Here is a 17,898-nt window from a genome sequence, read left to right on the forward strand (position 1 = left end):
GATTGGTTTGTAGTGAAACCATGGTTATACTTTGGAATTCATTGCATAACCATGTTATTATCGCTGTTTCTGTTTTAAAATCATTGTTTCACCTTTTCTTAACCATAGTAAAGACATTTTGAAACGATGGATTTACCACAATAAAAACAAGGTTGTAACCACGGTTAAACCATGGTAGCCATGGTTTATCTACAATGAAACCATCGATTAACTGTGGCACATTATGGTTAAACCGTGGTATACAATGGTTAAACCATGGTTAGACAGTACTTTGACATGGTTTAACCATCATCATACAATATTGCACTAATGGTTAAAAGGTGGTTTTACCGTATGATTGATCATGGTTTTACCGTGATTTGGGTTGTAATTATGTGGTTTGGCTGCTGTAAAACAATGGTTTCACCGTTTTCTAACCATGGTTTCACCTTCGCTTTACCATGGTTTTACCTACCCTTTACCATGGTTTTATACTTTCTTAACCATAGTTTCACCTTTTCTTAACCGTGGTTATAGTATGGTAAAAACACAGTTGTGACCACGGTTATGCCATGGTAATGTCATGGTAAGTGCGTTCCAATTTAACACCTTTTAACCATGGTTACCATGGTTTACCTATGCTAAACCTATAGTTTAACCGTGGTACACCATAGTTAAACCATGGCTAGACAGTACTTTGACATGGTTCAACCATCATCATACAATATTGCACTATGGTTAAAAGGTGGGTTTACCATACAATTGATTATGGTTTTACCGTGATTCGGGTTGTAATTATGTGGTTTGGCAGCTGTAAAACAATGGTTTCACCTTTTTCTAACCATGGTTTCACCTTCTCTTTACCATGGATTTATACTTTCTTAACCATGGTTAAACTATGGTAAAAACATAATTGTGACCATGGTTATGCCATAGTAATGTCATGGTAAGTGCGTTCCAATTTAACACCTTTTAACCATGGTCACCATGGTTTACCCATGCTAAACCTATAGTTTAATCGTGGTAAACCATGGTTAAACCATGGCTAGACAGTACTTTGACATGGTTTAACCATCATCATACAATATTGCACTATGGTCAAAAGGTGGGTCTACCATACAATTGATTATGGTTTTACCGTGATTCGGGTTGTAATTATGTGGTTTGGCAGCTGTAAAACAATGGTTTCACCTTTTTCTAACCATGGTTTCACCTTCTCTTTACCATGGTTTTATACTTTCTTAACCATTGTTAAAATATGGTAAAAACACAGTTGTGACCATGGTTATGCCATAGTAATGTCATGGTAAGTGCGTTCCAATTTAACACCTTTTAACCATGGTTACCATGGTTTACCCATGCTAAAGCTATAGTTTAACTATGGTTAAGCACTAGTGCACCATGATTTCACCATAATTAAACCATATCTTACTATGGTTAAACTATGAAATTACTGTACGATGGATCCAATGCAAAACCATGGTTTTACCTTAACATCAAACCATGGTTTTTTTTTACAAGGGTGGTGATAAACAGAAACACAAACTCGTATCCTACATCGTATAGAAGATAAGAGAAAAAATGAGTATAAGGTAATAATAATTTCCAACTTCACGATTCATACTCAGAATTCTGTACAAACATGCATTTTTATAATATCATAAATACAATCGATGTGAAATATCAATTGTCAACTCTATTGTTAAAAAATAATGCAAAATTCATATCAAATGATAATATTATCTTCATCGTCAAAATTTATCGGGAATGGAGGGGTGGGGGGTCAAAAAATATATTCCATTATTCTAACTTCAAGCAAATGCATAGTTTGATATATTTGATTGCTAGAATAACTAATCCAAGTTTATTAATTCCCCGGGATAAAGCTACATGCGCATGTCCTGGTCAGCTACGCCCACGGCCAGAAGCCTGTAAATAACGGCCTCAGCTGCTAATGTGAAAATGTGTAGCCTTTCAGCTTCCATACGTATGACGAGTCCTGATGACTTTGTTGAATGTTGTGCGCGGTATAATATCGCTACCTAACTAGATGGCCTTCATTACATCACATTCATAATATTATATTGTTTATGAATATAAAATTAATTGCCATATATGTATACGCATGCATGTGTGTATATCAATATTCTTGAATGTATTTTCGACATTTCAACAATCTACGATTATGAGAAAAAGGGGTAGAAATTTTTCGGAAGAATGACCCCAGACGCACGTTGCTAAAACAGTGATGTTATTTCACGATCTTTGAAGTAATTTACCACACCCGGAATGGTCGTATGGTGGTACAGAAATAACATCTAACTGTGCAATTAGTTTGGTCACTACAAAATAGGGTCCATCCGCTATTCATACGGACCGTTAGTCATAATATAATCAACGATGAGTGTCGCTAGTCACAATCAAAGAGTAGGATCGCTGGTCATAATCAAGGAGGCTTATGATAATCGCTCGGGTCGCGGGCGCGTTCGAAATCACTCGGGTTTTGGATTTCGATGCGATTTTTTTTTTCTAACGGTGTCTTTAATGGGGCAAACACGCTGGGAAAATAAAATGAAATTGAAATTCTAGTTTCGTTTTAAGCCGGCAAGTGCCTTAAATAAAATGTACTCGACTACTGTTTTAACATAACAAACAAGCAAATCAGCCACGTGGCTCAACTAACTTCGAAAATATCCGGACTTCTACTGTGTCTTATAGTATGACTCCGAGTCAGAACTTGCCATATCTGCCACATCGATATTACATCGTCATTCCCATATGCGGACATGCCTGCATGCAATGGCCCCAAGGCGGGACCCGGCCGCGGTCGGACACGACGTGCATCGGTAGCATGTAGCAAGCTAACATAATAATAATAATAATAATAACTTAGTCTTATATAGCGCTTTTCATGAAATTATAACAAAGCGCTTTACAATGTAGAACATACGAAATATACAACAAAAGTGAAATTAGAAATCATATAACTAAAAAAATAAAATCAATGACACTGTAAATGGAGATATGTTGAATATGCTTTCTTCATGAGGTACGTCTTTAAATTAGATCGAAAGGAAGTGATATTTGGGATACAACGGAGGGAAGCTGGAAGACTGTTCCAAAGACTTGGGGCAGAGCTTGAAAAGGACCTATCACCAAAAAGTTAAGTTTTTGATTTTTTTGACTGTTAAGAAATTTTGATTTGCAGAACGAAGGTATCTACTGGGAGTATATGCCTGGATTAATTAGGAGAGATATTTTGGAGCATGTCCATGAAGACATTTGAATGTTAGGTGTAGAATTTTGAATTGTATACCAAATTTAATGGGGAGCCAGTGCAATTGTTTAAGAGTAGGTGTTACATGGTCATGTTTCTAGTGAGGGAAAGCTTAGAAATATCCTTTTCTGGAATTCCATGGAGCAGGCTATTACATCTGTCAAGAAGTAAACTAATAAATGCATGAATGAGGACTTCAGTAGATGACTTTGAGAGATATTTTCGAATTTTACAAATTTTTCTTAGGGCGTAGGATGCTTTACGACAGATTGTGTTGAAATGGGGACGCATTGAAAAGTTTTTATCAAACAAAACACCTAAGTTGGTAACCGTTTTAGAGGGATGTATAATCATTTGCAATTTGAATCGAAGGTAGCTCAGGGGTATGTCTACACTCTTAAAACATGTATTAAAAAACTGTGGGTTAAAAAAATGTGGATTAAAAATCGCTCAACATTGGTTATTAATTGAGTGTCGGCTAATAATTTTGTTTAGTCTTGCGTGGGTTAAAATTTTTTTTGATTAAAATTATTATTTTTAATCTTGTTGATTACTCTCAGACAAACATTGATTAAAAACGGTATTCTCGGCTTTCCCCATCAAGTCAATCGAGGTAACTGATATTTTTGTAGGTGAAAGTTTGATCACAGTTGATTAAATGTTGTATTCCCGCCAAAATGATCGTGCAGTCTGAGGATGTTTTCGTGGGTGAAAGTTTGATCAACGTTGATGAAGATACTGATCACGTGAGCGAACAGCGCCTGCGCATATTGGATTTCATGCAAATTTGCCTGCTGCGCGAACTCGCTCAAAATATTTGCGACAAAAGTGGAAGAAGTCATCAAGTATCTACGCGATTGGGAGCTAGAAGGGCTCATAAAGGTGTTTGGAGGTGAGAAACTCTATTCATATATGTGATTGTTATTAGTTTAATTTATGAATATCTAGTTCTTAAAGTAAACATGGTCTTACCGTACTTTCTTAATGATTTAGGTAGAGGATCGGGTACAGCTTTCTAGCAGAAGATCTAGTTCTTAAAGTAAACATGGTCTTACCGTACTTTCTTAATGATTTAGGTAGAGGATCGGGTACAGCTTGCTAGCAGAACCCGCTGGTACAGTGATATGCGATCCAAGCTTGCGCTTGCATGCTCAGCTAGCTAGCCTTGCCGGCGCGCGCAGCCCCAGCTGGCTGGCGCTGGCTGGGCCAAGTCTAAGCTAGCCGATTGTAATAGTCTAATACGGTACTTAACTGTTTTTTGCCGTGGATTCATCTCGAAATCCGAGTCAATCTGCAACATCCCAAAATAGTTTCCCGAAAAAAATAGTTTCGGAGAAATATCTCTGATAATTGGCACCTTAGAAGAAAAATGGGAGGTGATTTGAATTTCCTTAAATGCTATTTTGTCAGAAAAAAAAGTAATTGGTCATTTTTGGCAAAGCAGGAGTCTTGTGCCAATGCTATAGTTCTTGTGTGTAATGTGAATGAATCATCATAAAATTCTGGCATTGGTCCTGCATTCTTTAATGGAATTCTGTCTTTTATTGTCATGATCAATTGTCAGTATCACTATGTAGCCTTATCATGACATAATTGCAACATTTACTTGAATCTGAGTGATATTATTTCCCATTCCCTTTTGGGAAATATCAAACATCATTATTTACATCTTACAAGTGTATTTGGCCTTAAATGTTGTGCCAGCTAGTCAAGGCTTTTACACTAATGAAAACGCAAGGGTGAAAAGTTGCAACACATAAGAAGGAAATCAAATATGAAGTTCTAACGTTGTATGATTCATTAATTTGTGCAGGAAATACTTTATTGTTACTTCCCTTTGCAATCTCATTTTTTTTTTTTTCAAATTTGAAATATGGAAAATAAGAAATTAGTATAAGCATATTATTTCTCCATTCATATGCATGCAATTAATACTCCCCAGTGGCGTACCTAGGATTTTCCACAGGGGGGGGTGCAAAACCGTCCGCCAAAAAATTTGACAAGCAAAAAAAAAAAAAAAAAAGGTCTTTAATCATAAATAAAGGATTTCGTACCAGAAAAAAAATTGACAAGCAAAAAAAAAAAGTCTTCAAGCTCGTCAGGGGGGGGGGCAATATAGGTTTTCAAGCTCGTCAGGGGGGGGGGCAAAAAAGGTCTTTCAAGCTCGTCAGGGGGGGCAGGGATACATCCTTTGCATGGGTTGTGGCTCGTCAGGGGGGGGGGCAGAGTGATACTCCCCATGAAATGATGTTATAGAATCAAGGCTTTTGCAAGTGCAATAGCACCATTTATTTTGAGGTTCGCAAATTTGAGTGTTTCTAAATCAAAATATTCATTTCGTAAGCAGTTGAAATAATGAAATTAGCATTGATGTATATTCTGAGTATTTGTAACCTTTCAGGAGTGTATAGTTGTTTTTGCTTCGGACTAGGTCTTTAAATGTTAAGTTGAGTTAAACACATTGACTGTCATGATGGATTGTTAAACATAAAAAAATGTAATTTATAGAATTTTCAATTTTGAAGAAAGTTTTGTATATAATTTGTTGTTTAGTTTACTTCTTTTCATTTAAATTTCAGCTATTTCATCCATTGAACATGAGAGAATAGAATGGATGAAGCACAACACATCCCCTGGCACAAAAGTTGCACAGTACATGGATGAAACTTCTGCCTTTAGGTACCATTGGATTCACGAAAAGAAGCAAGATGGAAACAGAAGCAGTGCAACGGAAATTCTAGAACGCTTGGCCTAGACTCCTTGAACATGTAAATATGACTGACTTGTACAATCTGTTAAGGATTTTTAATGATATAACTTCATCAGTTTTTACTGTTCCAGGAGTAAACAGTGAAAAAATAATTCTCATGTGTATGACATTCTCCAATTTATATGTGACAGTTGACTAAAGTTCTTGAAAATATAATTTTAAGCCATGTTTTACCCGTTTTTTTTTTCTTTTTTTATTTGAAGGGAGTGCTGAGTAGCATGGAGCCTGTCCCCATATGTCCTCAGTTGATCGATTTTCATCAGATTTTCCAGAGACCTTGAGAATCCCAAATCCATTTGAACTTATATTGAAATTTCTATGTAAATTATTTAGATAAATTATTTGCTTTATTCAATATTGAAATAAATATATATTGCCTCAGAGAAAAAGGAATAATTCAAAAAGCTGAACCTTAACATGGTTTCGTATGAACAACAATTATTTGAAGTGATAAAGATTCTTATATATTCTTTTGTTTTATAATTTCTTAATGTATTTATGTTTTTTTAACATCAAGGTGTATTTTTTTTTTGGGGGGGGGGGTAAGTCCGCTGTTCTAGAGAATTATCTGAACCAATATGAATGGACATTGTTTTGGCTTAGGGATGAAATTGTAGGTTATAAAGGAAAACAGCATTTCAAATAGGTTGAAAAACAATTTTCCAAATTCCGGGGGGGGGGGGTCACAGGTGGTTACTTTACTTGGTTATGGCATGCCCAATTTTTGTTAACTCTTTGTTGAAAGATGTACAAGAAGTGCCCCCCCCCCCACACTCTTTACATAGTCAGACTTTATTTAAAGGAAGAAGTGAATATAATAGTTCAATATGGTTTTCCAATTATTCTAAAATTGTGCTGGGAAAAGTAAGATATTATACCTTGTGTTGGATCATATTTTTCACTGCTATTCATAAAAAAAGGATGTTCATTACCTTTACATTAATAAATTCAAAATTTTGGGGGAAAACAGGTAGGTCCTTCATTTTTTTAATCTAATTTACATATGCCTCTGATTGTTAATTCAAACACCAGAAGATGCAAGGAACTATACATGTCTTCATTTCGATGCATTTTTTGTTGCTCTATTGGCATTCGATTGAATCATGATCAAAGAGTTTTGTTTTTTAAAAGAGAATTAATGAACCTGATCTCTTTATTTTTATTTTTGAGGGGAGTTATTATCTTTAGAAGTGAAGCTAAGTAAGTGGAGCCTTTTTCAATGATGTGCAATTTAGCTGTTATTAACAAGACAAATATTTATTTATTAAGGTGGAAGAAGATTACAGTTCAACAATTGAAAGACAACTTGTTCACCAAATGGACCACTGTATCTCAGGCTGTCATTAAATATGCTGATCATGTGCACCCTTCTTGGAGAGCAGACTTGGGTCTTCAAAGTATGACACAGATCTTAAAGAAGGTAATTATATATTGTATGCTTGATGTATATTTAATTGCATCTGCCAGAGTGGAGGGTGGTGTCTGAGACATTCTTTTATCATATTGCATTGCGGATATTTTTGTGTGTGCATGTATATATATATATATATATATATATATATATATATATATATATATATAGCTCTGGCCCGGGCATCAAGCACTTTTTGGATACCTCAACTAATCTACCAAATGGATTTGTCTTCCAAGTATATATATAGGTTCCAGGTAATCAAGAAGTCACACATTGTTTGGTGAAAGATAAAATAGTCAATATTTACCATTAACTTAATTGATTTTAGGGGAAGGCATGTGGCAGTCAATTTGCATAAATTGTTTCACCCAGATCTTTCCAATACACCAAACAGAGTAAGAAATTGTGTGTGGCATTTAGAAATGATGTATCTTTCAAGCTTGTGCATAAAGATTATGCATAATTGCATTTAATGAAAACTTCATTGGTTAATAACAGGATTTGATATTCCTTTTGTACTCTTTGTATTCATTTTTTCCAGATGAAGTAAAGAATCTGGCTCTCAGCGTTCTTCCTGTTATCTTCAGAGGAAGAGGAAAAGGAAATAAAGGCAAATTCAAGTTACAAGAATCTCTGGATGCCATATATTTTTTTTCCAGTAATTAATATAAGATGTGATTAGAAATATGATTTAGAAGTTTCAACGCACGAAAGCTTAGGAATAGATGATGACTTATGCAAAAAAGCAAACCAAAGCTAGGGCAAAATAAGACAGGTCAACAATTTTTAAAGGAAATCAAACACCAAATAAAAAGTTCAAACTTTTGTAATACCAGACAGCTATTGATAACGCCATCTTGTTGAAAACCCTAAATGTGTTTTGCACACATATAATTTTCTCTGTAATACATTTTGGATAAAAACGAAGACATTATTTTTCATAGCAAAAAAAATTGAGAGTTCTCCACTAATTATATACCCAATATCTATCATAGTTATTTAGTTTCTCACTTATTTACTTAATTTTCCACGTTATTATTTATGTAATATAATTTACTAATTTCTTATTTGTAGATGAAAAGATTATTAAATCACATGATTATTGGATTTCTTAATATAGAACACTCATTTTACCAGTCGACTGTAATGTTCAATAATCAGCAAGTAGACCAACTTTCTATCAGTAATAATCAGAGTGTATTCCCCTACTCTGCTTACTATTCATTAATTACTTATTAATTCATACCAAATGCTTTGTACTCTTTAATGTTTTATGATTTATTTTTAATGTTTCTGTGCAGCACTACATGTGGGGGTGATCGCAACAGCTATTTATTATGCTTTTATCACTCCTGACTAGCATGTAGTGCTGATAATTTTCTTTTTGTTCTGAAATTTTAAGTTATTTATGATTTTTATTATGCACATTTTGTATGTTTTTTATGATTTGGTCGACTAAATAATAATAATAATTATAGGGTTATGAAGCTGATAGAAAAAAATTGAGGCTCGGTAAAATATGATTAAATTCAGTTGCATTGAAAACATGATCCTCGAGACCTGTGCATGGTAATATACATGTGAGAAAACTTTATAATTGGAAAAAAAACCTCCTTTGAGTCAGTATGGGGGGGGAGGACACTCACACAAAAATGTAAATTTTAAATAAAGTAATGCACCAAAATGGAAATTAATATTATCAGAAGAGGGATTTTGAAGGCGAATGTATAGGAAAGTAAAAAAAAAACCAAGCACTGTTAGCTGTTGATTATATAAGGCGCAAAAGAAAAATTTGATAATTTTCACAACTGTGTCACATATATTGTTTTAAATGAATTTTCAGGAAGGAACAAGTGTCGAGTAATATCATGGAAAAAACCAAGTTGTAAGGCTAAGCCTTATATCATGCTGCTGGTTGTGTGAGGAGTAAGTTAACCCCAACCAAGTTCTTGAAACCCGTGCCCTACAGATGCAGTCGTTGGTCAAGGCTGTCGACTTTGCCTTCTTGAAAGTTAACATACATTTTGGACCTTCAGTATTAACCCATGGAGCTCCCGCCCGCGCAGGGGCGGGAGCCCAGGGGCTTACCGTGTATTTGACCATACCCACGGGACTAGCGTGATTTATGGTCTAAATATTTATCCAAATACATTGTGAAAACAGAAATTATGCACTTACCACGATTATATGGATGAAGGTCTAACGAGTGGCAGTTTTCCTGACATCTGGGCACAGACTGGAACCTCAAAAAAACGAAAAGTTCTCTCCTACCCCAGTCTCGATAGGCCATTTTGTCACGATTTATAGCAAAAATGGCCGATCGAGACGGGGGTAAAAGGAGAAAACTTTTCGTTTTTTGAGGTTCAAGTCTGTGCCCAGATGTCAGGAAAACTGCCACTCGTTAGACCTTCATCCATATAATCGTGGTAAGTGCATAATTTCTGTTTTCACAATTCCTTTGGAGAAATATTTATACCATAAATCACGCTAGTCCCGTGAGTATGGTCAAATACACGGTAAGCCCCTGGGCCCGTATTCCATAAACGAGATAAGCTTTTTGCTTAAGTCTTAGCAATTTGTCTTAGCATTTTGCTTGTCTAAGAAATCTTCCCTTAACGATATTCTATAAACTTTAAGACATTTGTCTCAAGTCAGACGATATGGCTAAGCCAAAGTCTCAAAGTCAAATTCTATGACCTTCTAAACTGCTGCAGGGGTGACTGCAACAAAATAGCAAAAATGTAATTGAAGTTGTTTTTTCTTAACAATTTTAATTTTATTGAAATTAATTACAACTATTGTAGTAAAAGAAGAGCATTCATCACCCATATATGGTAAGAATTTTTTATTCAGATTATCTATATTTTGTTAGTACCAAAACATTTCAATCCCAAACCGAGTGACTTGCACAGTTTTTTATGTATCAGTCCCATTCATTACTTTTCATGTATTGTTTGTCAGAATCTAAATGGAATAGATTCCTCTCGACATCTTTATTCTACTTTAGTTGAAGTAGACCTAGGGTCTAAGGGAAAACATTTGTAACTTTTGAGAATAGTCTTGGGTCTAACATTAGGCCTAGATCTAGCCTAGGCCCAAGATCTACAACTAATATCCGTCTGTTTGGAGGAGAATTGAACATTGTCTTTACTTTTTACTTTCCTGAAGGCTGAAGCAAAACGTAACTTTGTTAGTCTAGTGCCGTAGTGGAGCAACTGAGACTGAAGCTACATAGGCCTAGATCTAACGATAGACCTAGGCCTATATTAGTATTGGTCTAGGCCTAGAACATGCAGGACTAAGCCTGGCTTAGCCTTAAGACAGGGATAGATCTATCTAGGTATACATGTAGGTCTAGAATAGATCTGACTTAGACCAAAAGCTTCAGTCTCCGACTGTATTTTGGTTGTTCCGCTATTACGAGTACGACACTAAACAGTCTAACGTTATGTTGGCCTAGTCTCACCAATGTTATATGACAGTAAATGTCAGAAACTTTTAAATAAATCCCCAGAAACGACGGTTATTCCTGTCAACAGTGTTAACGTTAGATCTATCGCTATGCATTGCTTGCCAACTATGCCTAAAGTTAGATCTAGTCCTAGTAGTAGTCTAGACATCTATCTAGATCTACTCCTGCTTTAGGTCCATCTGTTTGGAGTTTTTATTTTATACATTTTGAGGACTTGTTTAGATCTAGGTTTCCAGGACTAGAAAACACTGGCAACAGCTCAGTCTAGACTAGGGCCTAGATTTATATAAGAATTTAGATCTAGGGCCAAGCCTGTGCTTTCTTCTATTCATTCTAGATTCTATTTCTAGCCTATCCGTTGGCCCTAACGTTAGGACTGGCTGATCTAGTCTACTGTTTGATCTACAAATATAAGACTCTAACCTAGGCCTAGATCTAGACTAAATGACTTACTCACTTAGACTAAAAGTTAGACCCTATCTAGATCTAGAAGTAGAACTATACCAATCAAGGTGTACATAGGGTCATAGTAATAGGTCTAGATCTAGAGACTTGTAGACTCTATCTCAATGTAGATTCTAGATCTAAAAATAGTAAATGTAGGCTAGATCTAGTCTAGTTCTACTCATCTAACGTTAGGCCTGAGAAAGGAAGTAGGCTAGGGATCTAGCATTGGATTATTTATAGGACTAAAGGATCTTGATCTATGCTTAGATCTAAACTAGGGGCTGTAGTTCGAAATCTTGAGGTCTAGCCCCCCCCCCCCAAAAAAAAAAAAAAAAAATAGAACTAAGCCCTCAGCTACATGTAGTTCTCTATGTAGCCAAACAAAAGTTAGCATTGACCATTACTTAATCTTTTTTTGGCGTATACATGTAGTTATCATACAAACACATATTTTGATGAATGAGAAAATGTGTCTTGCAGATTATTTTAGCTCAAAACCTACATTTCATGGACATATAGGCCAATGTCATAAAATGAAGAAGTAGTTCAATACACATCATGCTGTTTACACATTTATTGATCTGATATGCTGTTACCATGGCAACACATTTTCCAATATATGTCTTGCAGATCTACACCTCAAAATCAATGTGTGAGCCAACTTTTATAAGAATTGGTAAAACTAATAAAGGGATTCAAACCACAAGATTTTCACCTAATTTCATTATATAATATGTTGTTACCTTGGCAACACGATTTCTGATACAGACAAAAATAGTCTTGCACATCTTCAACTCAAGACTATTGTGTGTGCCAAATTTCATGAGCATTGGTTGAAAAAAGATGAAGGAGTTCGAACTACAAGATTTTCACCTTATTTTCGTTATATAATATGTTACCATAGCAACACGAATTCTGATACAGGTAAAAGTATGTCTTAGAAATCTTCAACTCAAGACTATTGTGTGCGCCAACATTTTAGGAGAATTGACCAGTTGAAAACTGATAAAGTAATTCAAATCACAAGATTTTCATCTAATTTTTGTTATTTTATTTGTTGCCATGGCAACGCAATTTTTTATAAAGGCATAAAATATACTTTGCACATCTTCACATCAAGACTAATGTTTGTGCCACATTTCATGAGAATTGATTAAAAACTGAAGAAGTCGTTGGAACTGCAAGATTTTTACATAATTTTTGCCCTAATATACCGTTACCATGGCAACACAATTTCCGACACATGCAAAATGGTGTCTTGCACATCTTTTCCTCAAATCCAATGTGTGAGCCAACTTTCATGAGAATTGGTAGAAAACTGATGAAGTAATTTAAACTTTAAATTTTGGCCATAATATACTGTTACCATGGCAACACAATTTCCGACACATGCAAAATTGTGTCTTGCACATCTTTTCCTCAAATCCAATGTGTGAGCCAACTGTCATGAGAATTGGTAGAAAACTGATGAAGTAATTTAAACTTTAAATTTTGGCCATAATATACTGTTACCATGGCAACACAATTTCTGAAAAAGCAAAAAAAAAATTATTACACCTCCTTACCTTAAGACCAATGTGTGTTCCAAATTTCATGAAAATCGGTTAAAAACTGAGGAAGTAGCTCGAAATGCAATATAGGTATAAATTCAAAAAAAAAATTGGCCATGATTTGTTGGATTTAAACCAGGTTGTCTTAAAACAATTAAGACAACTCACAACTGTCTTAAAGTTAGGGCTAAATTCTTAGCCATGTTGTATTTATGAAATACAGACTCTGCAGTTTTAAGAAAAGTTACTTAGCCATTCATCCTATATCTGTCTTAGTCGCGCAAAACCTCTTAGCCAAATTCTAAGACAAAATTCTTAGCCAATTCTTTATGGAATACGCGTTTTGGCTAAGAATTTTGTCTTAGACAGAAAATAAGACAAAATGCTTAGATTTTTGAAAGCAGGCTTATCTCGTTTATGGAATACGGGCCCTGGGCTCCCGCCCGCTGCGCTTCAGTATCAGCCCCAGTGCTTCGCAGCTTGGCAGTTCATAAAAAACATATATGATTTGCCAGACGTCATGACCGGCACAATCACTACAGCTAGCTCAGTTAGAGATTTTCAAAGTTTCTGCAAAGATTAATAGTTAAAACTTGGGCATAAGAGTAATCAAGTATCATTGAATATCCTGTGCGAGTTTAAGTTCACATAACCAAGGTCAAAGGTCATTAGGGTCAATGTACTTCGGTCATGTTGGTTGTATTTGTTGAATTTCCATTGTAACTCAGAATTTTTATGGACCTACTTCATAAAACTTAGACATAAGAGTAATCAAGTATCACTTAATATCCTGTGCGAGTTTCAGGTCACATGATCAAGGTCAAAGATCATGTAGGGTCAATGAACTTTAGCCGTGTTGGGGGTATTTGTTGAATTTCCATTGTAACTCGGAATTTTTATGGATCTAGTTCATAAAGCATAAACATTAGGGTAATCAAGTATCAGTTATTGTTTTCGGCACATCTTACATCACATTATAATGGTCAGTCATTTTGGGTCAATGGAATATTATCTTATCACATGAAGATTTCCTTTTTTCAATAATTATTCAATACCCGTTTTCGAAGTCTGCTTAGCTCTGCTGCCTTTTCTAATCGCATACTGCAGGCGAGACTGCCAGAGGCGTTCCACTTGTTTTTTTTTTTTTTTTTTTGGGGGGGTTGCTTAGGGAACATTTTGCTTGAATTTGCGTAAGGACAAGTCCACCCGAACAAAATTGATTTGAATAAAAATAGAAAAATCCAACAAGCACAACATTGAAAATTTCATCAAAATCGGATGTAAAATCAGGAAGTTATGACATTTTAAAGTTTCGCTTAATTTCACAAAACAGTTATTTGCACATCCTGGCTGATATGTAAATGAGGAGACTATGACGTCATCCACTCACTATTTCTTTTGTTTTTTATTATATGAAATATTAGAATTTTCTTCTCATTGTCAAGTGATACGATTAATTCCTCCCTGAACATGTGGAATTACCATTGTTTATTACTATATGGTTCAGTCAAGTTGGTCCTTATTGTCAAATCTATGAAAAATGAAATATTGTATAATTCAAACAATAAAAAAACAAAAGAAATGGTGAGTGATGGACATCATCGACTGACTCACCTAGTTTTGCATATCACTGTTTTGTGAAATATAAGCGAAACTTTAAAATGTCATAACTTGTTTTACATCAGATTTCGATGAAATTTTCAGCACTATACTAGTTTGATTTTTCTCAATTTAAATCAACATTTTCCTTGGGTGGACTTGGCCTTTAAAGTGTTTTATTTACTCTCAACAAGAAATGGCAATATTTTTGATGCAGGTCCAGGAAAAAAAGTTGCTGGTCAAAAATCCAAGATATTTACCTACCAGCCGAGTATTTTGCTTTAGAAACACTCAAAATGTTGACATCCGAAAATAGGTTTTATTGCGCTCCTCGCCTTTGCTTGCTAGCGGCCTGAAGTATGAAAGGTTGTGATTACATGTGCGTGGTGTATGCACAAAAACCTAATTCTTTTTTTTTTTCAGAATACGATTTTGAATTTTTAAAATGATTTTCACATGAATGTTACTTTGCAAGTATTTCCTGCCTAAATTCATGAAAAGTACAGGTCTAGACAAGTTTTGAGCAGGCCATCTTTTATTGCCGTTTTGTGGGCTATCACTACTGTTATATCACACAGATCTCTTCCACACAATTTGAATGCAGATCTGGATGGATGAAAAGCTGTGCTAAATAAGCAGCAAAAAAAAATTATTTAAACAGTTGTATAGACCTGTATTTTTATCAATTGATGTAAGCAGGGAATACTTGAAAAGTAACATGCATGTAAAAATCGTTAAAAATATAAATTTTGTTTTCTGGAAAAAAAAATTATATAACTTTTTTTTTATTTTTTACAAGCACATGTAATCACAACCCTTTTTCCTCCCCATAGGATGTCATAGTATTCAGGCTGCCGGCACGCAAAGGCAAGGAGCGCCATAATACATATTTTCAAAAGTCAATTATTTTAGTGTTTCTAAAGCAAAATAATCACCTGGTAAGCAGTGAATAAGCCTGTAATTTACTTTGGGGTATTTTTTAGCTCATAAGCTTTCAACTTGTTAGTTTCATATTTTGCTCTGGTTGGGTTCTTCAATATTTGAATATTAGATATATGAACTTATTTGTCGGTCATGATACTTATTATGATGACAATATCTTATTCATTTCAAAATATGCTGTATGAATGTGTACCAGAGAAATTTGATAACAGGTAATTATTTAGTTATACCACTCAAAATTTTGGTCTCTGAATTGTGGTTAGTTTATTGGATTTTTTTTATACAATATACCAACACATTTGCATTTGGACTATTGTACATAAATTCAGTCATTTTACGTAAAAGAGAACATGAGGGGTATTTGCCTAGACATCTGACATGCAGTTTTGATTTTATGGTATACTAGTAAATGATTGGCATTGCAAGTTCTTGAGTATATATTGCAAAAAGGCCTTCCGAGTTTATTATCCATCTTATTTCAACTGAGTGCATTACATAACACTGTTTAGGCACAGAACAGAAGCATGCAGGTTGACAAAGTGGCAATCAGGGGCCCGTATTACAAAGAGTTACGATTGATTCAATCAATCGTAGCTCTATGGAAATCCATCAGTGTCATAAATTTTTCTACAGGAAATTTGCACAGTGTCCTTTGTAAACAAAGAGAAGCACCGTGAATTTTTAAGAAAACAATTAATGCATGAATATACATCATAGCTAGAAAATATTTTGAACAAGTATTCATAACACATGTTGACATTGCTGGTCGTCCATAGTTGCGATTGATCGGATCACTCGCAACTCTTTGTAAGACGGGGCCCAGGTCTAGAAGTTATGACAAACCCACTGATATGCTACAATTTGAAGGATGGTTTGTTCGAAGTCACATTCAATCCTCAACATTCATGACAGTATGCACACTGTAACACTTGTCCTTGAATAGTCAGAACAAACCTCCTTTCAATTGTGCACCCATCCAACACTTTTTGAAATCATGGATGGAATGTATTTAGTGATTTGAAACTTAAATTCAATATTGTTTCATATTGTTCCATACTTTAAGTAATGTAAATGCTTAAAGTAATTCTTAAAGTTCCATACTTAAAGCAAATGTATAGGCATTTGCAATTTGACTTAAATATTGAATAAATTGCTTTATTGAATGATGATGTTGAATTAAAATATGACATTTCTACATTATTCATCTGGTTTTTCATTGAAATGAATCTCAAATTAAGCATTTGTTAATTGTCATTCTTCAAATTTAAATGTATTGTGTAAAGTCGTTTCATTTACTTTGTTTTAAGTTTTACAAAGAATCTCGGTAGTTATACTTATCTATTTTATATCAAATATATGTATCAAATGATCAAATTGGTTATTTTTACTCCCTTTTTCTGTAATAAAATGCACCAACAAAACAATATATACCAATTATTGAAACGTTAAGGAACAATTAAGCAGCATAAGTTTAACCAACATCATGTGAAGCGTATGATGGTGAATGATAGCAGTTTGGAACTTCAGTTCATCATCAAATGATTAATCTTAATTCAACAGCACAAATCATTTCGTTTAAGCAAGAATAAAAATAAGAATAACCAACAATTGGTGAAATCTTTAACTAAAAATCACCAACATCATGCAAACTAAAAACAAAATTGACCAAAATTGGTTAAAAATTTGAACTGATATTAACCAACAAACCATATAAGTTTAATCAACATCAGGTGAATTGAAAGAAAAATGAACCCCAAAATGGTTAAAACTGAGTAACAACCTTTTGTAAATTTAACTAACATCGTGTGAACTAAAAAAATTGTAACCAACAAATGGTTAAAACTTACCAACAATGGCTTGAAATAACCATCATCATGCAAATTCGAAAAAAAAAATTATCCAACAAAAGGTTAAATATTTAACCAACAATTTGTTTTAGTTTAATCAACACAAGTTTAACCAAAGTTGAGCGAAATACCATCAACCAACAAATGATTAAAACTTTTAATCAACTACAGGTTAAACTTTAATCAACAGGGTGTTGATCAAAGTTTTAACCTACAAATGTGTGGTTCATAGGGTAATCTTTGGTTGATTAAAAATTTAACCAACAAGTATAGAAATTTTAATCTCCGTTCTAACAGTGTACGATGGGAGGAGATATGCAGGAATTCCATCTTGTTATCGTTAAGGAATAGATAATTCACAGTCATCCAGGAACGAATGACACCAAGACAATCTTCCAGTTTCTGTAACATTCGGAGAGCTTGTCCAGAATTGAATGAGATATGTAATTGTTGTCATCAGCATATATCATAGACGAGAAACCATAGGAATTAATAAGATCTTCCAACGGTGTCGTTTAGCATGTAAGAGTTTCAGGCCCGATAACCGAACCTTGCGGCACCCCCCATTTGAGTAGAGTAGGATCAGATCGTGAGCCATCAG

The sequence above is a fragment of the Lytechinus pictus genome, unplaced genomic scaffold (genome assembly GCF_037042905.1).
Source record: "Lytechinus pictus isolate F3 Inbred unplaced genomic scaffold, Lp3.0 scaffold_19, whole genome shotgun sequence".
Classification (NCBI taxonomy): Eukaryota; Metazoa; Echinodermata; class Echinoidea; order Temnopleuroida; family Toxopneustidae; genus Lytechinus; species Lytechinus pictus.